Genomic DNA, 23,877 nt, shown 5'->3' on the forward strand with positions numbered 1-23,877 from the left:
GTTGTAATACATTGAATCCTGCTACATTGTTACCTGTAATTGGAACAGACCCACTAGCTCATGATTGTGTTGAAATTATTGAAATAAAGACGAAACCTAGACAAGACTTGACAGACGTTCCATTGTTAGATCCAGACCTGACGTTGTATGTAGATGGATCGTGCATGAGAACAAGTACAGGAGATTTAGTGGCCGCGTATGCAGTCACAACAGACACTGAAGTTATTGAGACAAACTGTATAGATATTTTGTCAGCCCAAGCAGCAGAACTTATTGCTCTAACACAAGCCTGTATTCAAGCCACAAATAAGAAAGTTAATGTATACACTGACTCACGTTATGCATTCGGAGTTGTACACGACTTCGGCGTGCTGTGGCGAGAGAGAGGTTATTTAACCTCCCATGGTGCCCACATTCAGCACGGATCCCTCGTTCATGCCTTATTAGATGCAATACATCTACCCACTGCTATATCGATTATGAAATGTAAAGCACACACGAAGGTTACTGATATCATTTCTCAAGGCAATGATTTAGCTGACAGAACAGCTAAACAAACTGCTCAGACTCGCACATTAGACATGACAAAGCCAATAGTTCAGACACCAACACAGTGTATGACAATTAAGGATCCCGCACTTGACGTAATTGACATACAGACACATGCTACTGCAGAAGAATTAAAGAAATGGTCTGAACTAGGAGGGATCCAGACAGATCAGGGATGGATGACGAAGGAGAAATCTGTATGGTTTCTTCCTGACTCTATGGTCCAAGCCATTATAGCTACAATTCACAGTCCGGCGCATTTAGGGGAGAAAGCTATGCTAGATAGCATTCAACACATTTGGTTCAATAAACATTTACGAGCAGCAGCTAAACAAAAAGTCCGTACCTGTATGATATGTTGTCAGTTCAACCCAGGAAAAAGTGTTCCCGTAGAACAGGGTGGATTCCAGACTCCTGATCATCCTTTTGAGGTGCTCCAAATGGATTATATCCAGATGGAACGATGTCGAGGATTCAAATATGTTCTTGTAGTTGTCTGCGCTCTCTCCCGATGGACTGAGGCGTACCCAGTATCAGATTACACGGCCCGACTACTGCCAAACAGTTAGTTCGAGAATTCTTCCCACGGTACGGTTTACCACGTGTTGTATATTCAGATAACGGCCAGCCTTTCTCATCCGAATTAATGAAACATGTCTCACTTTTGTTGGGATATCAGTGGAAATTCCACTGTGTCCGACACCCCGAGGCAGCAGGTCTCGTGGAACGACAATCAAATTTTGAAAATCAGATTGTCTAAAATATGTAAGGAGAAAGGTGTTGACTGGATAGTAGCCTTACCAGTTGCACTATTTTACATAAGAATGGTAGCACACTCTCGAACAGGGCTATCCCCGTATGAGGTGATCTTCGGAAGACCACCAAATATGTGGGGGACGCCTATACCACGTAAAATAACTGATGTTAATTGTAATATGCTGACAGATTACTTGGCTTCCTTGATGTCTGCACTACAATCTTGTCGTTCACAGGTAACTGCAGCCTTTCCTGACAACACTGAGGTGAAACCCCATGACGTTGCTCCGGGTGATCTGGTGTTTGTGAGGAATTTCGATCGAAAGACCCAGTTGGAGCCCAGGTGGAAAGCACCGAAGCTAGTCCTGCTGACCACAAGAACAGCCGTGAAAGTTGAGGGCCGCAAGGGCTGGATACATTCCAGCCACATCAAGAAATTTCATGGACTATCCTCGGATATAGACACTGTGCCCTGCACTCCCTCACAGACTGATTCAAAACTTCCCTTTGTTGAGCAAAACGACTCTCAGAACTATAAATTAAAGCTTAGGCCCAAACAGTCGAGCAATTTGATTGTTTAAGTCCTCTCCAAGGTGAAGCGGTTGAATTGTCTCTGACATGTATCCCTTGGACCTGAGTAGAAAAAATACCCGAGAAATGTTGAAACGACAGGCGTATTGTGAATCACTGCGTAGCTACTGTATGAGGACATTATTAATTCTGTTTTTATTGAGTCTTTTAATAATTATTACGAGTGTGATTTTGCACATATATCATCCTATTTCTAGACATGTTTATAATGTTGCTGCTGAACATTCTTTTAGTGACCTACCGCCACATGAATTATCTTATAGACTTGCGCTGCGCAATAACACTTTCATTAGTATGTTACATCATTCCCATCAGACTAGTAATGCCACCAATTGTTGGGTGTGTGGCCGACTCCCTCCCTATCAGAATAACAAAGGAGTTCTGCCTTTCTTTCCACATCCGTTCACACACAATGGCTCCTGTGGAGCATGGTTTAGTTTACTAAATTCCATAGACCCAGACACAGCAGTTTATCAACAACATTGGATATGGGGAAATCTGAATCTAGTTTTATTCAAAGTCTGTCACCCTAATAAGGAGGGTCACCCCAGTAGAACAGGAACTGATCTAGAAAATGAAGTGTATAAATTAGGTAATTTTACACCTAATCTTATGATTCTGAATGTCAAATCCGAAGTTGAACTAATTCTACCCACTATGTCAGTATTTCCAGTTAAAGGTGAATTATGCGTAAGAAAAGTTGGTTCCATACATATGGGCCATAGCAAATGCGTTACTACAGTAGAATATAGTGATCAAGGTAAATCTTCATTTAGAGCCTCCCGCCATTCTTACTTTATATGTGGTCAGACGGCATATATGCGTCTGCCTCTAGATTGGGATGGTACCTGTTACATAGCATTCCTTTTGCCACCTGTTTTCCTAGCTCCTCCTGATTATTATCGAAATGTTCATTTAGTACACAATAGAGAGCGAAGAGATCTCCCAGTTGTCGATTATACTGAGACGGCATGGGACAAGTATGTAGATTTCAATAAAGGTATCTTTCCCTATATAGGTACAATATCAAATAGTAAGCTGATACGTAGACTAACCAAGACTCTTGAAGCTGTAGTAAACGAGACTATAGCCGCCCTAGGCAATCTGACAGAGGAACAATCAGTGATGAGAATTGTTGTTCTCCAGAATCGTCTTGTCCTTGACGTCATCCTGGCCGATAGGGGCGGAGCTTGCAGGGTCATCGGATCCAGCTGCTGCATATTCATACCAGAAAATTCGCCATCTGTATATAAAGCTATAACACGCCTTCATAAGATTGTGAGCCAGATACACGAGAATCCAGGCACTTGGACGTGGTCCGGGTGGTTTTGGAGTGTGATATCAGCCTGGGGATGGAGAGTTCTATCCTTCCTAGGTATTGGCCTTCTTATGCTCTTCAGTTGCTGTTTATGCCTGCAATGTGGACCAGCAATTTGTGGTCTGTGTGCCACATCATGCATTCCATATCAAGGTTTTCGTTCAAAATGCCGGAAGAAGAAGGAAGAAGAAATGATGCTCCATGAGCAAATCGATGGAATAATGAAGATTGATATCTCTTGAAGGGCAAGTAGGGGACAAGGAGGGAATGTGGAAATGTGGATTTTCCTGATCAGTTATGTCCCCTATCTTGGACCCCAACGGTTCTATGTGCATGTCACAAGTACATGTATGTTCCCTCCAGTTCCAGTTTCCAAGACGCAAACATATGTGCGTCCACCGTCAACATGTTCTCTGTCAGATCCGCCATTAATGGGCTGGATATTCGATTCCTAAGTATGAAAGGCCACCGACTTTATATGGCTAAGTTACTCCATTTTTACAGTTCAGGCAAGTAGGCCCGATTCTGTCCTCAAAGCCTTTCCCTGCTCTCTGCCTCTGACAGCTTCAGCTTGAGCTCGCATCTGTATCCATGAACTTTGTCCTACTCCCTGTGCAGCTAACGGTGCCTGCCTCGGCCAGTTTCGTCTGCCTGCCAAGAAGCTGTATTTCACCTTCGAATTATCTACTTTGCTCTTCAGCCGATGCATTCCTGTCTAGTGATTTAGGTAAACATCTCCTTTAGCTCACAAGCAAAGGACTCGGCCTTTCCGTTCTCCTGCAAGTAATTCATAGCCCTGTTGCCATGGAAAGTTTTCTGCCCCTCGCATCTCATATAGGCACTTAGACGCTTGTACACGCACACACAGTCAGTATAGAATAGATTCTGCCCGAGAGTCCTTCCTTGTGGATAACATAGTTCTCTAAACATAGGATGTTAGATATGATTTGGGATTAGGTTGACTTGACCCCCCAGACTTCTCGTCTCCACATGTAGAGCTAAATGTCAAGTCCCCTTCACCCCCTAGTTGCACGTCAATCACACGTCATGCTGCTGCGCGCGCATCTATGTTAAGTATTATCTTATAGATCCACCTATGTATGATAATCAGAGCCAATCATGTTTCTTTTTGCTCCTTATTACGCCTAGTTTCGATTACATACTTACTATGTCATTTCTCTTATCAATTGTTACGCCTTCTACACTCATTTCATTGTAATGTATGACCTATAAAAGTTACTTCTTGTCAATAAAGTATTGTACTTCACTTCCTGAACCCTCGTGGTGACGGAACCTGAAGGCCGCCACTCGAGTCGGCCATTTTGGAATAAAGCCCATTCAGAAAACCTCTCATACCACGGATTCTGCCTCTTATTATTCTGAGCTATTTTACTTTATTTTAGATTCCGTATGAAATTCAGTCAAGGTAAAAAGAATATTTACCACAAGTTCCTCGGGGTACCCGAACATCCCAAATACCTTCTCCAGGGCAGGTTTCACCTGGACAAACGCGGTGGACGGTAGGGCTTCCGCAATAGGGTACTTCGAATAGCTGTCCAAGATGACGAGGGTGACTCGCCCATCAGGTAGGCTCCCAAAGTCCACGCTGATCTTCTCCCAGGGGGCGTGCCCGTGTTCTTCAGTCATGATGGGCGCCGGTGGTTGGGCTTCTCCTGTTAGCTGGCATGACTGGCAGCTGCGGACGGTGTCGGTGACGTAGTCGTCCATGCCCGGGAACCAGACCTTCTCCCTCATCCGGGCCTTCATCTTCTCTGTACCTTGGTGCCCCTTGTGTGCTAACTGGGTCGCTCTTGTCCGGAGTGCACCAGGAATGACGATTCGTGACCCTCGTAGAAGGAGTCCCCCTCTGGTCACGCTCAGCTCGTGTCGTACCCTCCACATTTGTTGAAGTTCCTCCCGGTCTCCACTGGCCCACGAGTTTGCAGTTTGTAGAAACGATTGCCAGTTTCCCTCTAGGATGGTATTCTTGACCTTGAATATCACGGGGTCTTGGTCGGCTACTTCTTGGAGTTCTCCAAGCGTAATGGCCCTGGGGCAGGTCAATGCCGCCACCATGTCGAGGTGTTCCTCGGCGTCGTCCTCAGTGTCCCTGTGCTCGGGTGCACTGTCGTGTTCTGGGTGACGGGACAGGAAGTCTGCCGGGTTTTTGACCCCTGGCCGGTACACTACAGTCATGTGATATTGTTGCAGACCGATGGCCCACCGCTCTATGCGTGGGGGCGGGTGTGGAGCTGTTCCCCGGAACAACGGCACGAGCGGCTGGTGGTCCGTCACCACTGTGAATGGGTGCCCGCACACATAAAGGTGGAAATGGCGGCAGCCCCACCGGATCGCCAGTGCTTCCCGCTCGATCTGGGAGTATCGCTTCTCCGTGTCGGTGAGGGCCTTGCTAGCGTACGCCAGAGTTGCCCACTGTCCAGGTTCCTGTTCTTGTGTCAGGACTGCCCCTAGCCCTACGGGGCTGGCATCCACTAGGATTTCGGTTTTCTTGGTCGGGTCAAAGTAGACCAGTGTTGTCTGATCTAGAAGCGCTTCTTTGATCGCTTCGAAGGCTCGCTCTTCGGCATCCGTCCACTGCCACGCCACGTCTGTCTTGGTGAGGCGTCTCAGGGGCTCAGCTAGGGTGGCCAGATTCGGGACGAACCTTCCGCAGTATGTGGCCATCCCTAGGAAACTGCGTACCTCCGCCACTGACGCGTGTGCCGCGGCTGTTTTGATGGCTAGCGACTTTCGAGGGTCCACTTGGATGCCCTCCTTGGTAAAAACGTAGCCGAAGAACTCGATCTTCTGCTGGAACAGCTGGCACTTCTCCCGGTGTAGGGTGACTCCGTGCTCTTGGAGGCACGTGAGGGTGGCCCTGACGTGTCGGTAGTGCTCCTCGACTGTCTTGGAGTAAATGAGGATGTCATCACTCACGTTCAGGACACCAGGCAGCCCGACCAGGATGTCTCTAATAGTGTTCTGAAAGATTTCAGCCGCCGACGAGATCCCGAAGTTAAGGTGCTTGTATCGCCGTAGGCCCAAATGCGTGCTGAAGGTGGTGATGTACCGGCTGTCCTTGGCTAGGGTGAGTTGGTGGTACCCCGCATTTAAGTCCAGTTTCGAGAACCATCGGGCACCGTTTAGGTCAGAGACAATGTCATCCATGGTCGGCGTGATGTGCCTCTCCCTTGTGATGGCCTTGTTCGGGAGGCGCATGTCGATACATAGCCGGATCTTCCCTGGTTGTCGTGGTTTCTCGGCTATGACCATTGGTGACACCCAGGGTGTGGGCCCCGTAACCTTTTCTATAACGCCTTGTTCCTCCAGCTGTCGGAGTTCCTCTTCTACTAATGGGCGTAGGTGAAACGGGATGCGCCGGTGCCGGAGGGCTGTTGGTTGCACCGCGGTGTCTATATGGAGTCATACTGGTGGCCTCTTGATTTTTCCTAGGCCTGAGAATAAGCCCTGAAATTCTCCCAGCAAGTCGTCGACTTGTCGGTCCTGGACTACTCTGAGGAACAAGATCAGTCCTAGATCTTTGGCCGCATGGCCGCTGAGAAGTGTGTCTACTTCCTGGTTGATGACGTGAATTTCGATGACGATTTCCGCCTTTTCTGACTGCACTGCGACCCTCATCTTGCCCTTCAGCGGAAGCGGCGTGTCGCTTCCGTAAGCGAATATCTTGGCCTTCGAAGGGCGGAGCTCCGGCTGTGGTTTGAGGCGATTGAATTGTTCCACCCCCATAACTGTCACTGATGCTCCGGTATCTATCACAGCGTTCACCTCTGATCCGGCAACCAGAATGTCGCAGCGCGGCTGAGGTCGCCGGGTGCTCTTGAGGGCTCTGGTAAACGATATGAGGTACGTTTCTCCCTCATCGTCGGACTCAGTGTCTGATTCTGGGTACTCCCTGACTGGTTCTCTCATGGGCCGTGGCTGCGATGATAAGGATATGTGTGATAGTTGGCGTACTAGCTTCCTCATCGGCTTGTCCCGCCTGTGGCTGCTCCGTTGCATCTTCCTGCGGCAGACGGACGCGAAGTGGTTGTCGATGCCACAGTTGGTGCATGTTTTCCCACGGGCTGGGCACGTCTTGAGGGGGTGTTCATCGTATCCGCAGTATCCACACGACCTGGCTGGATCAGGAGCCTGCCGGTCGTGGGGCTTAGGTGGTCGTTCTTTCTTCCGTACTGCGTCCGCTTTCTCCACTTTGACCTCCACCTTGCTGGCCGCTCCTTTCACTAGGGCTAGATCCATTTCCTCTGAACGTGCTGCTGACAGGTCGTGAGTCCGGGCCAGGACGAGGATGTCGTTCATCGTGATGTTCGGTTTGCGAAGTATCATGCCTCGTAGCGTCTTACTTCGGATCCCCAGGATCAGCTGCGCTCTGATTTCCTCTTTTGCCCGGTCGCCGACCAGGTGCGTGTCCGCAAGGACTCTCAGCCTCACGTGGAACGCGTCAACCGACTCCCCCTCACGCTGTTTCGCTTGGCGAAGCATGAAGTGTTCGTAATCGGGGTTGACCTGGGGGTCAAAGTGTGCGTTCAAGGCTGCAACCGCTGCTGCGTAGTCCGACGGGGGACCCATGTCTGGCAGGTGCTTGAACAGAAGGTAGATCTCTTCCCCCGCGTAGTGGAGTAGTAGAGAGCGTTTCACCGTTCCATCCGTCTCCCTGGACCCGATGAAGTAGTTTTCCAGCCTCCCCAGCCATGTCTGCCATCTCGGCGCGGCGGTCGTGGGTTCTGCGACCTCGCTAAACGGAGGTAGCACTCCGGACGCGGGGTGATGGGGCAGTGTCCCTGCAGGGCCGGGCGTCTCATCATCTCCCATCGTGGCATCAAAATCCCTGGTGTGTGACCAGGAGTCGTCGTTCACTCACGTGGTGGGTCGGTCGCTGCACGTGGTCAGGTGTAGCGCGCTGCACCGTCAGGCGAGACCTCTGTAGCTGGAATTTCAAGGAATTTCAGGGGGTTCAGAGGTCACCCCTCGTCGCCAGTGTTGTGATTTAACCCCTGCCCTCTGCCTGGGAAGGGGAATGCCCTGTATGTTCACTCGCTAGCCTGGGGAGCCCAGGGGAGGCCTCGCTCGCTTGCAGCTCAATGAGGGACCACACACACAGTCTGCTAGTTGGGCGCGAACTGCCGTTCGTCCGCCCGTTTATTATTTATATCTACGCGCCCACGTCCTTGACGTGAGCGCAGCCTGCGCGCGTTTGACAGCGCTCTAGCGGAAACGCTAGAGCGCTAACTGTAACAGCCAGCACTCCCCCCTCCTCTCTTACCTGCAACCGTCGCAGGGCGGCAAACGCAGGGGCCGCCACAGGCAGCCAAAGGTCTAGCTACGCCACTGGGTTGCGCTTTGTATACAAAATTCCTGCCCTAAAGAGCCATTGTTCGGTGCGTCCCTGGGCCAACACTGTTACCCATGCTCTCTTTTTCTCCAGCCGGCGATAGGCATAGTACCCCCAGGGGCACCCCGCTGTCCCCCCTCCCCCATAGTAGGTTACCCAAATGACACACACAAGACAGTTGGTGTTGGGTAACAATGCTGCAGGTTTATTACATAATTCCAGAATATGTAATGGGTGGGTTATCTTACGGGCGATCCAAGTGCAGGCAACCAACTGGGTCGCCTGCCCGCCTGATGAGCCGGGCAGTGCAGGAGCGATGCCTGCCGTTGCTGCCATCCAGGTGATTCTTTCTACGATCACGTGCCGTTGGTAACTTCTACTCACGCCCCCCTCTCGGGGCGGAGCGTCGCTTAGCAAGCCCCCGGTTGTTCAGGCCCACAACCGCCCGCACGACTAGCGGGGCGCCGACACGGCTTCCGGGACCTCCCCTGAGGCTCCTCGGTTTTGGCTCAGGCACCCCCTATGGTGCCGCGCAGAGGTACCCTTTGTACCGGCCTGCTTCCAGATCGCCCTGTAACTCCGCCTGCAACGAAAAAAGAAAACATTACAACGCTCAGAAACCCCCCCCACCCAACGCCTATGCCGGGTAAGCGGTAGGGAGGGAAATGGCGAGGTGGGCGACAAAGAGGTCGCCAGGAGGGTGGGGGAAGGCTAAATAGCCTCCCCCTCACACCAGGGCCAGGAAGTGACACGCATTGTGCGTCACTTACAGCCAGCCCGAGGAGGGGGGCTCTGGTCGGCATCCCCCCCCCCGTGGGAGGGGGTGGGGAGGGGTGACCGGTGCCCCGGGGGCACTAAGGCGCCGAACGCCAATTGGCCCCCTGCGGGGGCCGCGGTCAGCGGCATAGTACCCCCAGGGGCACCCCGCTGTCCCCCCCTCCCCCATAGTGGGTTACCCAAATGACACACACAAGACAGTTGGTGTTGGGTAACAATGCTGCAGGTTTATTACATAATTCCAGAATATGTAATGGGTGGGTTATCTTACGGGCGATCCAAGGGCAGGCAACCAACTGGGTCGCCTGCCCGCCTGATGAGCCGGGCAGCGCGGGAGCGATGCCCGCCGTTGCTGCCATCCAGGTGATTCTTTCTACGATCACGTGCCATTGGTAACTTCTACTCACGCCCCCCCTCTCGGGGCGGAGCGTCGCTTAGCAAGCCCCCGGTTGTTCAGGCCCACAACCGCCCGCAGGACTAGCGGGGCGCCGACACGGCTTCCGGGACCTCCCCTGAGGCTCCTCGGTTTTGGCTCAGGCACCCCCTATGGTGCTGCGCAGAGATACCCTTTGTACCGGCCTGCTTCCAGATCGCCCTGTAACTCCGCCACAGCCCTGGAGGCGGCTCACCGTCGCACCCAGGGCCCCCCACCAACCCGCTATAGTCTTACCTGTAACCTCTCCTATCTAGGGCTTCCTGCAACTAGCTGGAAGGGAACCATCCTAGCAGAAAGAAGAGTTTGAAATTCTGCCACCTCATGACAGTGTGACAGCGCTAGCGGGACTCAAACCCTGTGAGATCCCTTATATCCATAGGCCCAAGACTTACCAGTGAGCTATAGCTCCTGGTGTTGTAGATGGCCCCATCTATGTCCCCAAAGCCCGAGACGCCATCCCAATCGGATAGGGTCTGCTGAAATAAAGGACCCGTTGGGCCTGCGAAGATGTGCCAAGAACTATTCGCCCCCCTGCGGGAAGGTTACACCTCTTCACAATTCTGCGCCTGCCCTCTTTGGCTATTAAGGCGAGAAGGGTTTTACTTAACCTTTGGCCAGTCCCCTCTGATTGCTAAACCTGGAGCACAGGAGTGCTCCTAGCTGCCCGCGCGTGACCATGAGCAAGGGGCGACTCTTGCCCCTGCCCACCATCCCTTATGGGAGTTATGCCCCTACAGATCCCTCAGTGATGAAACCCCTAGGCATACCAGCTTCGGGAATCTGTCTGGCTTAAGCATTGCGCTAGGCATACCAGCTTCGGGAATCTGTCTGGCTTAAGCATTGCGCGCTGTCTGTAAAGATCAAGCATTGAGGATTGACTAAGTCCTACTTCGCCCCTCCCATCATGCTCCCTAGTACTAGGGTGGCAGGGGGGGTGCCCCCCCCCCCCACAAACCCAGAGCATCCCCAGCGGTGCCAAATTCCTGCTCCGTTGAAGTAGAGATTTAGTGCACCCTGGGCGTGACAAATGTTCTATTGACATAATGTACCCTTGTGTTTGCCCCGTTGACACCCCAGTTATTGGGACAGCAGCACCATATGTAGGCTGGCAGCACTCCCTGAGCACGGTAAAAGTGTCCGTAAACCAGGATCCCAGTCTCCTACAGCTGCAGTACGCGACCAGTGATTCCGCTGGGGGATACCCCCAACCGCAATGGTCCTCTAGACATGAAGAAACCCTATTTTACCTGGGCCTATCTCCAAATGATGGTGGTTTCACCCAGCTATGGAACCTATTTACTTGTTTTGCTACTCGGCCCCCCTATGGGTGGGCCTCAGAGTTAGAGCAACGCGCGTGCTCCCAGGGCACGGTGCTGCTGGAGAGCAGATGTCTGTTACCTACACGCTGATACTTTATCTGTTGCTAAATGCCCTACCGCTGGAAGTTTCCCAAGACCGTAGACTTCGTGTTCCCACTTAGATTGATCCCATCGCCTGGGGGGAACCCAGTGGTGGCAGGACCTGCATGGTAACTCCACCCCAGCGTAGCTGTCGCTTATTTGTGACGCCGAAGCAGGAGATGCCCCCTTAGTCTCGAGTTCTAACCCCTAGAGGATAACCTTGGCGGCAGACAAGTCTGTGGGAACCAACCGTAAACTTTGGTGCAACTACCGGCCCTATTCTGAATGTTGCGAATGCTGCATGGTCAATAATGCCCTGACGCCATGAGGCTCTACGTGGTGTTTACCACTACTTTCAGGCTTAGTGCTGGTACAGCAGTGCCATGGTGCCAACCGGTGGCGTACCATTTGCAACATGGGCAATCCTGAAACTAGTGTCTGTCATGTGTACTAGGAGCGACACCTTCTAGATTCGACATTCAGTCCGCAAAGCATGCGGACTCGACCCGAAGGTATTGGAGAGCTGTACATGAGAACTGCCTTTACATTGCATACTCAGGCACAGGGGGAGATTAAGTGATTTGCCCAAAATCACAGGACACGACCTCGAGGCTCGAACCCTGGTTTCTTGCGCCAGAGTAGACGGCTGCACATGAGTACCGTATTTATAATACATATGAAGGCACGGGAAGATAAGAGATTTCCCCAGGATCACAGGACGCGACCTCGAGGCCCAAACCCTGGTTTCCTGCACTAAAGTCGGCGACTGCACATGGTCAGTATTTTAATTTCCTATCCAGGCACGGGGAGATTAAGCGATTTTCTCAAAATCACAGGACGCAACCCCGAGGCTCTACCCTGGTTACCAGCACCAAAGCCGCGCTTGCTAGGCAAAGATGTGGCGGTGGCACGAATATATAATGAATATATATTTGTTATTTGCTTGGCGCACAATCGGCCGGGATATTCCGCATAAGCACCAGTTCAATTACTCCCACATAATTATCTCCCGGCCGCTAAGCATCCTCGGGCTCTGCCTGCACATGCCACTCGAGGAGACATGCAGGCGCGCCGCCCCGGGCCTCGAGTGGGCTGAGCGAGGGGGGGGCGAGGGCAAAATAAATAAGGACGAGGCTTAACACATGTGCTTGCTTACTTAGTTTAGAGTGGTGGGCCTCCTGACCTGTATGTCGCTGTTCCTTCCGACCTCCGGATAGAACCAGTAACATGCCTACGCGCTTTTCCCACTAGCTCATTAGGCCCCAAACCATAGGGAGCCGGCCGCCGTGCATAATGCTGTTTCTGACATTGCATCCAGCCATATGAAAAACGTAACGTCGGACCTACGTCAATTAGCACTCTTGGATTGTCAATCATTGTCAATGGTTGCATGAGCTGAAAAGGCAGAAACTATGCATGCACACACTCACCGCGTGCAGTTCCTGTGGTGGGGGGGGATCGAGATGCAGGTTACAAAGCGTCACGTGTGGTCAGGATCGGACTGCGCGACCATTGCTGTAAATAGCACTTTTATAACGCGTGAACTCGACCCGAAGGTATAGCAGCGCTGTGCATGAGCACCATATTTACACACATTCGGGCACGGGAGTGAGATCATAAGCCGCCAGGTCCGCGACCCTCGGGAACCCGTGTGCGCACACCGGCGATGCCTTCTTGAGACACCGGTTGAGGGGGGATGAAGCATCTGTCCATAGCGCAACTGCGCGCCAAAGTAACTGAGCACCGGACACGAGCACCGTACCACATTAATCAGTTCAGGTGCGGGAGATGTAGTCATGCCCGGGATCACGTAATGAGCGCGCATGCATCTGAGCGCCGGACACGAGCAACGTGTCACACATTCATGCGCGTGGAATGTCGAAATTCCTTTAAACCGTAATGCGCGCGAAAGTATTAAGAGCGCCGGACACGAGCACCGACCAAATAACCCATTCAGGTGTAAGGGGTGCCGTAATGCCCAGAATCACATAATGCGCGCGAATGGACACCCTTCACTACAACGCAACCTCATTTATCAGGCCCAGTTCGCTAACTGGGCACGGGCTGTCAGTGTGTGCATCGCCGTGATACCGACCAATCAACCAAGGAGCCATTCACTGGGGCTCTTCCTGCCAGCTTGCAGCCACCGGTGTCCTTTCCGCGACGCAGCTGAGCCCGATCTGTCCCAGCGCGTGTCTGTCTGCCTCGCGTGGCAGAGAGCGCCCCCCAGCCATTCGTAGTCGGGGACTCGGACTCAAGATGTGGAACAGAGAGATTTGTTCAGCCCTACGCCGTTCAGCCCTACGCCAGCCAAACCCAGCCGGAAGGACCAGACCTGGCCGGGTGGGGCGATGGGGTGCTAGCCGCCCAATCCGTCCCCGGCGCCGTTGACATCAGAGACACATACTCGGGGAGAGCAGGGTACGCGGCGCAAAGGCGAGGGGCGGAGTCAGACCCGCATATGTGGGAGCGCACAGGCTTTAAAGATTTTCGTAGTCGGCAGGATCCGAAACTGCACGGGGAAACCCCAATAGATTTCTAGTCTATCGCCTTAACCGCTCGGCCACGACATTAAAACATTAATGCGCGCTCACGTATTGGAGCGCCGGACACGAGCGCCGTGCCAAATTCACATTGAGGTGCAGGGGGGTGTCGTAATGTCTGGAATCGTCTAATGCGCGCAAATATGGGCACGAGCGAAATCTTGTGAACAATGCATACACATGTATCCGCATTCTTCGGCAGCCGAGTACCCACGCACGCTCCTAACGGCTCCCACCGGGTGCCGGGTGTGCGGCTTATTGGCCGGCCGCTCCCATATACACTTACTTGCGCGAAGTGCGCCACCAAATACACCCCAGGGGACGAAAGGCCGACGGACACCCGATTGATTTGGTGTGTGCCCGACAGGACCTTAATGGAGCTTTACCCCACACTGAATCACGCTGCGGTGGGCAGGGGATAGCTTAGACCGAGCCCGCGAAACCCCCGAAGCCCAGATCGATGTGGCGGGGGTGGGATGAAGGGATGGCCCCGGCTGGCAAGAGTTCCATTCCCATAACTTGCAAGCCACCGCATCTTTGAAGCTCCCACATTCAAAACACGCCACAAATTTCGTGCCCTTTCCTGCGCGCCAAGGGCCCCCTTAATCGCGCCACGTCCCTACTCAACCGACACTAACGCTCATTACGACAGGACGCAGCGTCCTATCGAGCCACCATGGCCCAACTTGCGCCCCCCCCCCCGCCCGTGGCCATCCGAGCCACAGGGCCCTGTTGACCTGGTACTGCCCAGGGACAGGGCCGGGGTGGGTAGGGCAAGACTCACCGTTGTTCCTGAGAACCGTAAGTTGACGGTGGGGCCGGGATCGCAGCGACGCAGCGAGGACGACGACTGATGATACCGGAGACTGCGACCGATCAAATGGCAAGAGGCGCGCCAAGGCAGCTGAGCCTGGACGCGAGCACCGTACAACCTAACTCATATCAGGTGACGCGCATGTACTGGAGCGCTGGACGCCCGCTACATGCCAACATGCATTCGCGGGGAACGACGAAGTTCCTTAAAACAGTAATGCGCGCCAGCGAATTGGAGCGCCGGACACAAGCGCTGTGCTAAATTACTTGAGGTGCTGGGGGGGTGTCGTACTGTCCAGAACCGCCTAATGCACGCGAATATGGGCACGACCGAATTCTTGTGAACAATGCGTACACATGACACATGTATCTGCTTATAGGCCGCCAGCCATCACAGCTTGCATATTCATCTAGCGCCAACACGACCCGAAGGAATTGGCGCCAAATTCTTGTGGCCATGCAATCTATGCAGTTCGCATCTGCCCATATAGGCAGCCAACCAATACCTGTTGCATACTATCGCGCGCAACCGACCCAAGGTGGTGGAGCGCCTTACATGAGCACCGTATTAACATTACACCCGGCACGGGGAGCTCAGTACCTTATTACCTGCTCGAATGTCCCAGATCTTTAGCACCGTGCTTACATTAAACATCGAGGTATTGGAGCGCTTTACATGAGCACCATGTGTACATTACACAAGGCAAGGGGAGCTCAGTACCATAATACATGCGCGAATGTCCCAGATCTTGAGCCCCGTAATTACATTAACATCCCGGCTCATGAGGAGGAGGAGCCTAGCGCGCAACCAAGATGGCCGCGTAGGTGCGAGGCTCCCGAGGACCTCCGCGACCTCCTGCATAAATCCTGACTATATCCTGTCCTAGACGAGGGGACTGTGTTCGTGAGACCGAGCTGAGGTGCCACCCGTTTTCCGTTTCCAAATCGGACCTCGGACACCGGCGGGAGCATCGATTGAGGTTTGCGGCCTTCTCCACGCCGGCCCCCCGGATTGCAGTTGTGGGGCGATCCGGAGACAAAGTGAACAACAGCGGCGGGCGAGGCTGGGCGATTCGCGTACCCCGCACTTTCACTTTCGCTTTCGCGCCCTCCTTGCTGCCAAGCGAGGTAGGGTCGCGAGGCGGCGTGCGGTGGTGTGACTTCATCGGGGTGCCCTGCCGGCCCGCCAGCTGTGATCCGCCCCTCGGAGCTGTGGTCGCCCTCCCCCGGAGCCTGTGAACCGGTCTGTCAGCCCCTTTCAAGGAGATTGGCACGATTTGGGGACTGGAGCCATGTCCACGAAACAAGATGGCGACCGGGCAAAGGTGAAATCGACCCGCCGTGGCGCAGCCCCTCAGTCTAACAGCATGGACCGCTACACCCTCCAGAAGGGATCTCCAGAGGCGCCGCGTAGGTCCCCTGTTGGCCCGACTGATGCCCCTGCTTTGCCCGCGGATCTGACCCTCCGGGACGTCATGGGCGCCATCGCCGAGATGAAGGCCTCAGTGGACCAGCGCTTTGACACTCTGGCGCAAAAGATTGACTCGGTCCTCGTGGATGTGGGCCTGGTGAGGGCCGATCTGTCCAAGACGAATGACCGGGTCGACTCTTTGGCCCACACCACCTCGGGCCTCACAACGGACGTGGCGGCCCTCCAAAAGGAGGTGCGCCGACTGGGCCAGGCGAACGCCCTGATGGATCGTCGACTGGAAGATTCCGAGGGTCGGGCCCGGAGGAACAATGTTCGCATTGTCGGGGTGCCGGAGGGACGTGAGGAGGAGGCGGCGGATCTGTTTGTGGAGGACCTGATCCTCACCCGTCTCCAGCCCCGGGGGCTGAGTAAACTCTTCGCAGTGGAACGTGCCCACAGGGTCCCCGGAGGGAGACCTAAGATCGGAGCCCCTCCGAGGCCTCTCATTGCCCGGATCTTCAACTTTCGGGACAGAGACGCTATCCTGCAGACTTCTAGGCAACAAGGACCGGTCAGACTCGACATTATGGATGTAAACTTCTATCCTGATTTTACTCCGGCGGTCCAGAAGCAGAGACTGAGTTTTCTCGGAGTCAAACGTCGCCTACGGGACCTGAACCTCAAGTATGCAATGCTTTTTCCAGCGAAGTTGAGGGTAGAGGTGGATGGCCGCACGCACTTTTTTGATCGTTCCGAGGCGGCCGGGGACTGGTTGGACACTTTGCCCGGGGATCGGGGCCGGGGGGGTGGGGGGCGCGGTTGGTGGGGAGGGCTTGCCGGATCAGGACTGAGGGACTAATAGTAGGCCTTGCTCTGGACAACATTATTGTCATCATTGACTGATTGTGTAAGTTCCCCTCCCGTGGAGGTCGTACGGGGTCTCTTGGGGGCTTTCCCTCCTCCTCTGGGGGACTAGTTAGTGTTTTCATCTATGGGGCGACAGGCACACTGCACTTTGGGGGGGCTGTTCGGGCTCATGCAAGGGTGCAGGGAGGGGGGAGTTCTGTTGGGACGGGTGGGTTGGGGTGGGGTGTTGTTCGTTTTTACCGCAAGGCAAACCCTTTACTGTATTGGTGTTTTTGAGGTGCTCTCGGGGGGACGAGTGATGGCTTCTGTATGTGATGGGGGGTAGGGACTTGACTTTGTTGTCTTGGAACGTTAATGGACTGGGGGATAGGATTAAGCGAGGTGTGGTCCTGCAGTATCTGAAACGAATTTCGCCAGATGTGGTCTTTCTGCAGGAGACACACCTTATTGGTAATTCCTTCTTTGCCATGAATCGGCGTGGCTATCGTTTGGTGGCCCACTCGGGCTTCACGTCTGGCTCGCGGGGGGTGGGCATCATGGTTAAGAACTCGCTCCCGCTGGAAATAGATGAGGTGCGCCATGATGAGAGGGGACGCTACTCTGCCTTGGTGGGGAGAATGGAGGGCAAAGTTGTTGTCTTTGTTTCAGTGTATGTCCCACCGGGGCTACAGTCTACCACTTTTGCGGACCTGGGGCGCCTCCTCCTTGACCTTCCGGGGGGGCTTCTGGTGGTTGGGGGGGATTTCAATGCGGTGGTTTCTGGGACTATGGATCGTCACCCCCCTAGGGACCTCCCCCGGGCGCAGGCATGGCTGTCCGGCCTTTTAGATACATTGGGATTGGTGGACTGCTGGCGCTTAAAACATCCCACGCAGCTGCAATACACCTTCCATTCGGGTGCCCATGGTAGCCTCTCGCGGCTTGATCATATCCTTGTCCCTGCGGCCTATGCTGGGAGGGTGGGAGAGGTGCGCCATCTGGCGCGGGGTATTTCAGATCACTCCCCGCTCCTGTTGCACTTTGGTGTCCTCCCGAGGGGGGAGGGCAGGGTAGCTCCAATCAATGCCTGGTATCTGCGCGACCCCACTATTCGCGCTGACCTGATTAAATCCTTGCAGCGGTATTTCGAGGAGAATGTGGGGTCTGTCCCTTCGGCTATCTCCCTTTGGGAGGCCTTCAAGACAGTTATTAGGGGGGAGGCCCTCTCCTTCATATCCCATGCCCGGAGGCGCGAGCAGGAGAAGGTGACCCGAGTGGAGGCCGAAATTACTGAACTAGAGGGTGATTTGGGGAGTGGGGTGACGGATGCTGCACTGCATGTTCTACACCTTAAGCAAGCGGCCTATAAGGCCCTCGTCACGGAGGCAGCCAGGGGCCTCAGTAGAGAGCAACAGGGGCGACTGTATGATGTGGGTGATAAGGCTGGTAAATTGATTGCGTGGTTGGATAAAAAGGAGAGAGCGAGTCGTGTGGTTCCGCTGATTGAGAGGATGGATGGTGTACGTGTCACCGAGCCAGAAGACATTGTCTCTTGCTTCGCGGACTATTTCCGCGAGGTGTATTCCCCGGTCTCTCCCTGCTCGGAGGCGGATTCTCATGCCCTGCTTCGAGATATCGCGCTGCCCTCCCTTTCAGTGGAGGACAGGGAGTCGTTGGATGCTGCTCCTACCTCGGACGAAATTGCCCTCGCTATACGCTCGGTTGCATCTGGCAAGGCCATGGGCCCGAACGGCATCCCTATCGAGTTGTATAAGCTGCGACCGGACGTACTGGCACCCCACCTCCGCGCGATGTTCCTTGCGGCCCACTCGCGGGGCTCCCTCCCGCCGGACCAACGTCTGGCTACAATCGTGGTGATCCACACGGAGGGGAAACCCCGAGACCGGGTTACCTCCTATCGGCCTATCTCGCTCTTGAATGCGGAGCCCAAGATCCTTGCCAAGGTGCTTGCCAACCGGCTGGTCGGCGTGGTGGGCGATTTGGTCCACCAAGACCAGTCTGGCTTTATCCCCCATCGCAACACGGCCCTCAATCTGCGGCGCTTGCACGGGGTGCTCGCGCGTGTTCCGTTTGTGCGGGAGCCGGCCATCTTGGCGTCCTTAGACGCCACCATGGCGTTTGACACGCTCGAATGGCCATACATTTGGGCGATGCTGGCGAAATTTGGATTTGGACCGGGATTCATCAGCTGGGTCAAATTGTTGTACTCGGGCCCGTTAGCGCAGGTGGTAGTGAATGGGCGAGTCTCCGCCCCGTTCGCGCTGGGACGGGACACGCGACAGGGTTGCCCCTTGTCGCCGCTCCTGTTTGCATTGGCCTTGGAACCCCTGGCGGAGTGGCTGCGGTGGCACCCTTCCATCCGTGGTCTCCGTTGGACCCCCGAGTATGAGGACCGCGTGTCCCTCTACGCTGACGATATCCTTTTGTACCTAGCCTCCCCGCGCAAATCACTGATTGTCCTGGTTGATGTCCTGCGCTCCTTTGGCCGTAACTCAGGCCTTGTCATCAACTGGGCTAAATCATGTGTCTATGTGCTTTCCGGGGAGGCTCCCGTCCTCCCGCGGGGATGTCCGATCCAGATTGCCTCGCAGGGGTTTCGGTACCTGGGTGTCTATATCACGCTGGACCCGGCGGCCCGCTACGAGCGAAACTTGCTTCCCCCCCTCCAGCGCTTGAAGGAGGACGTCGCACGCTGGCGGCACCTGCCGCTTTCGCCGCTCGGCCGGGCGGCATTGTTTAAGATGATGTCGTTGCCGCGCTTCCTGTACGCTCTCCAGAACACTATGGACCTAGTCCCGGCGCGCTACTTCCGTGAGGTGGAGAGTCTACAGCGCCGCCTGTTCTGGGACGGGAGGCCGCGTATAGCCCTGGCGAAGTTGACGCTCCCGTGGTATGACGGGGGGATTGCCCTCCCGGACATTAAGCGGTATTACTGGGCCTCCCAGCTAGCTGCAATTAATCACGGCCTCTATGGGCCCGCCTTGAACCCGGCATTTGAAATGGACAAGATGCTCCTGCCCGGTGGCGACTACAATCGAGCACTCTACTCTGGCGCGCCGGATCCCCGCTTGACGGGGCCCACGCGTGTCATGGTGCGGGTGTGGCACGCGGCCAATGCAGCTATGGGGTGGAAGGACCGTTTGACCCGGGCGTCGCCGTTGTATGCGCCTCAGCGGTTGGGCTCCCTGTGGACCTCGAAGGGCTTCGAGAAGTGGGACACGATTGGCATCAGTAAAGTGGGGGACCTCTGGACGAGAGGGGGATTTAAAACATTCGAGACGCTGCAGACGGAGTTTCAGCTGCAGGGCAGTGAATACTTTCGGTACTTGCAGGTCCGTCATGCGCTGGGCTCCGTCTTCCCAGACGCCGCCTCCATCCCGGAGTCTTCCCCCCTGGAGGATAGAGTGCTGGATGGCCACGTTCCGGATAGCACGATCTCCCTCATTTACAAAAAATTGATTAATGACCGCTCGGGCCTGCTGACCGGCCTCCGTGAGGCTTGGGTTGCCGACGGGCTGGAGTTGGACGACGAAGACTGGATTTCCGCGGTGGCCTCTCCGAAGGAGGTGGCCATACCGGCTCGCCTTCGCTTCGTCCAGCTTAAGATACTCCACCGGGTTTACATGACGGGGCCAAGGCTTCTGCGTATGGGTTATGCTGAGGATGGGTTGTGTAAGCGTGGGTGTGGTGCTTTGGCGACTTTTTTGCATATTTTGTGGGAATGCCCGAAGGTGGAGCGATTCTGGCGTGGTGTGCATGAGGTCCTGCGTCTGGTTACGCATGTCGCACTGTTGCCTGAAGCGAGGAGATGCTTGCTGAATGTGTGGGAACCAACTGATTACTCGGTTCCGCAGACGCGATGGGTGACTCTGGGATATATGATAGCTAAGCGTGACATCGCTCAACTGTGGGGATCCCAGCGGCCCCCGGCGGTGTCGGCCTGGAAAGAACATATGGATTGGTGCATGTTCCGAGAAAAGGTGGTGTATGTGGCGAGGGGCAAGCCTGGGGCGTGGGTGAAAATATGGGGCCCCTGGAACGCCTACCGCGGGGGTATTTGCGAGCCACCACTGCTGCCTGCTGCCTCACCGGCTCCGTCCCCCTAGTTGACCCCCTCCCCCAGCCCCGGGCACAGAGTTCCCCCAGTCCTGGACTTGTTTCCCTTCCCCCTCTTCAGATTCCTGTGGATGGTCGGGGTCCCTCATTCGAGGAGCACGTGTGGTTACCTTCGATTGCGGGTTGCCTTGCGGGTGTGTTTTTCTATGTTGTTGCGTGTGTATAAAATGAAACCGTATTGTGGGCTTAGAGTCATGTGGCCCACGTCGTTGATGTCTCCTGATTTGCTTCTCTGTAACGCCAAGTGCCCTTTTGTAAGTTTGTCAGGTGCTCCTGTCACTCTAGCGGCCGGCCGGAAGGTTGTAGGCCCATACTTGTATATACTTGAGATTGCAATAAACGGTTTAAAAAAAAAAAAAAAAAAAAAACATCCCGGCTCGTGAAGCTAAGACACCATATTACATGCTTGGATGTCCCAGATCACGCGAGCTCTGCCCTGCGAATGCGAGCGTGACTTCGCGGGCCTGGACCTGATTCCTCCGACCCGCGTCCCACTCGCAAATTACCCCGCTACCACTTGGGACCGTTCCCCCCAGCACCCCCACAACAACGCACTGGCTGCCCCTATGCACGCCGGCCAATGCATGTCTCCCCCCACCCTCGCGGCATCGTAGCCACCGTAGGGGGGGGGGGCGACTGATCCCTGGAGCGCCACGGGTTTGTACCGCCCGCGATCCGCGGGAACCCAGGCAGCTCGCAACCTTGTGGGGCGGCTCCCACTGGCCGGCCGCACCCATACAAACTTGCTTGCGCGAGGTCCCCCGCCATCGAGAAATACACCCCATGACTCTAATGGAGCTTTCAATGGAGCATCGATGGGGATTAAACCGGTAACCTTCACCATTTGGCCACAGTGTTTCTGTCAGTATCACGCTACGGCGACGCTTGGGCAGGGAATAATTTAAACGAGCCCGCGAAACCCCCCGAAGCCCAGTTCAATGTGGCGGGAGTGGGATGAAGGGATGGCCCTGTCTGGCAAGAGTTCCATACCCCTAACCTGCAAGCCGGCCGCCGTGGCCTTGCCGCTCCCACATTCAAATCCCGCCACCACTTTCGCGCCGTTGCCCGTGCGCCCCCATGGCCCTTCAATCGCACCACGAACCCGCTCACCGCCATTGACGCTCATCGCGATAGACGCAGCGTCCTAGCCCGCCACCATGGCCCAACTTGCGCCCCCCCGCCCGTGGCCATCCGAGCCACAGGGCCCCGTCGACCTGGTACTGCCCAGGGACAGGGCCGGGGTGGGGTGGGTGGAGCAAGACTCACCGTTGTTCCAGAGAACCGAAAGACGACGGTAGGGCCGGGACCACAGCGACGAGGCAAGGACGACAACCGATGGTGCCGAAGACTGCGACCGATCAAATGGCGAGGTGGGCGAAATGGCGAGGTGGGCGACAAAGAGGTCGCCAGGAGGGTGGGGGAAGGCTAAATAGCCTCCCCCTCACACCAGGGCCAGGAAATGACATGCACTGCGCGTCACTTCCGGCCAGCCCGAGGAGGGGGGCTCCGGTCGCGGTCCCCGCCCCCCCCCCCCTGTGGGAGAGGGTGGGGAGGGGTGCCCGGTGCCCCGGGGGCACTAAGGCGCCGACCGCCAATTAGCCCCCTGCGGGGGCCGCGGTCAGCGGCATTTCCTCCCCCGTCCCGGAGAAAAGTACACCTTTGCTGGTATTTTCGTCTCCGGCCGCCTCTTCAACTTCATTTTCAACTCTCTCCTGAGCGGTGGGCACTTCCTTGAACCAGGGGAGACATTTCTGGTGACTGTGCGATGTCCTCGCTGTGCCGTGACCATAGTGCCATTTATCTTGATTACTTTCCAGATCTCTGGTTTGTATGAAGTTCGGAACTTCCAGCCAGGGTACCTGTCTTGGATGATCACCACATCGCCCACCTGCAGGGAGGGTGTTTTTCACTCCGGCGTGCACACCTGGTTTGAGTTGCTCCACTGTCAAGGTCTGCTGAGTGCCACTCCGGACTAGCTGAGATGCTGTCCCGCATGGGCTTCTGGAACAGCAGTTGAGCCAGTGCGCAGTTGGTGGTGCTGGGGGGGGGGGCAGCTGGTCCCCATTCGTTATGGCACATGAGTGGCACTTGCGCACAGCCTCGTCGACTAGGGCGTCCTTCCTGGGGAACCATACTTTGTTGCAAAACCTTTGTCTTCGCTGTGCTTTGATGTCCTAGGTGAGCCAGAATGATCACCCTGCTCCACAGATTTTTGGGGACCACAATCTAGCTGCATAACAAAAGACTGTGCTGACCTCCGCTTCGTTCGTTCTGTACCCTCCACGGTTTTTGTTTTGCAAGTTGATCTTCCATAGTTAGTGATCTGGATTCATTAAGGAAACTTTGCTATTGCCTCTTAGCCAGTGCCTCTTTGACCCGTACAAGATTCTCTTTGTGTTTTGTCGCTTCGCTGAGTTCCTCTGAGGTCAACGCCTTGGGGCAGGCACTCTGAACTATCATCTGGATGAATTCCTTGGTCCCCTCCTCTTCCTGGAGTGGTTATGGGGTCTCCTCTGGCAGGGGATGGCGGGACATGTAATTGACTAGGTTGTTATCGCCTGGGAGGTAGATGTTGTCAAATGTTTATGCTTGCAATTGTACCACCCACTTCTCAATCCTGGGGTGAGCCAACCAGGTCAAGCTTGTGAGCAAAGGGAGAAGGGGCTTGTGGTTGGTCACTAATCAGAATTCCTGGCTGCAAAGGTAGAAGTGGAATTGCTGGCAGGTCCACCTTATGGCCAGAGCTTCCCGCTCACTATGTGCATACTGCATTTCTGTCTCCGTATGCTATTGGTGCCCACTCTCTGACAGCGCCTTCCTGCATGAGCACCACCTCAAGGCCAACTGCCTGGCGTCGACGATCAACTCTGTCTTCTGCGGATGGAAAAACTCCATGGTGATCTTGTCCATGACTGCATCCAGGATCACTTTGAATGCCTTGTTAGTT

Source organism: Triturus cristatus, chromosome 12 (assembly GCF_964204655.1).
Source record: "Triturus cristatus chromosome 12, aTriCri1.1, whole genome shotgun sequence".
NCBI classification, from domain to species: domain Eukaryota; kingdom Metazoa; phylum Chordata; class Amphibia; order Caudata; family Salamandridae; genus Triturus; species Triturus cristatus.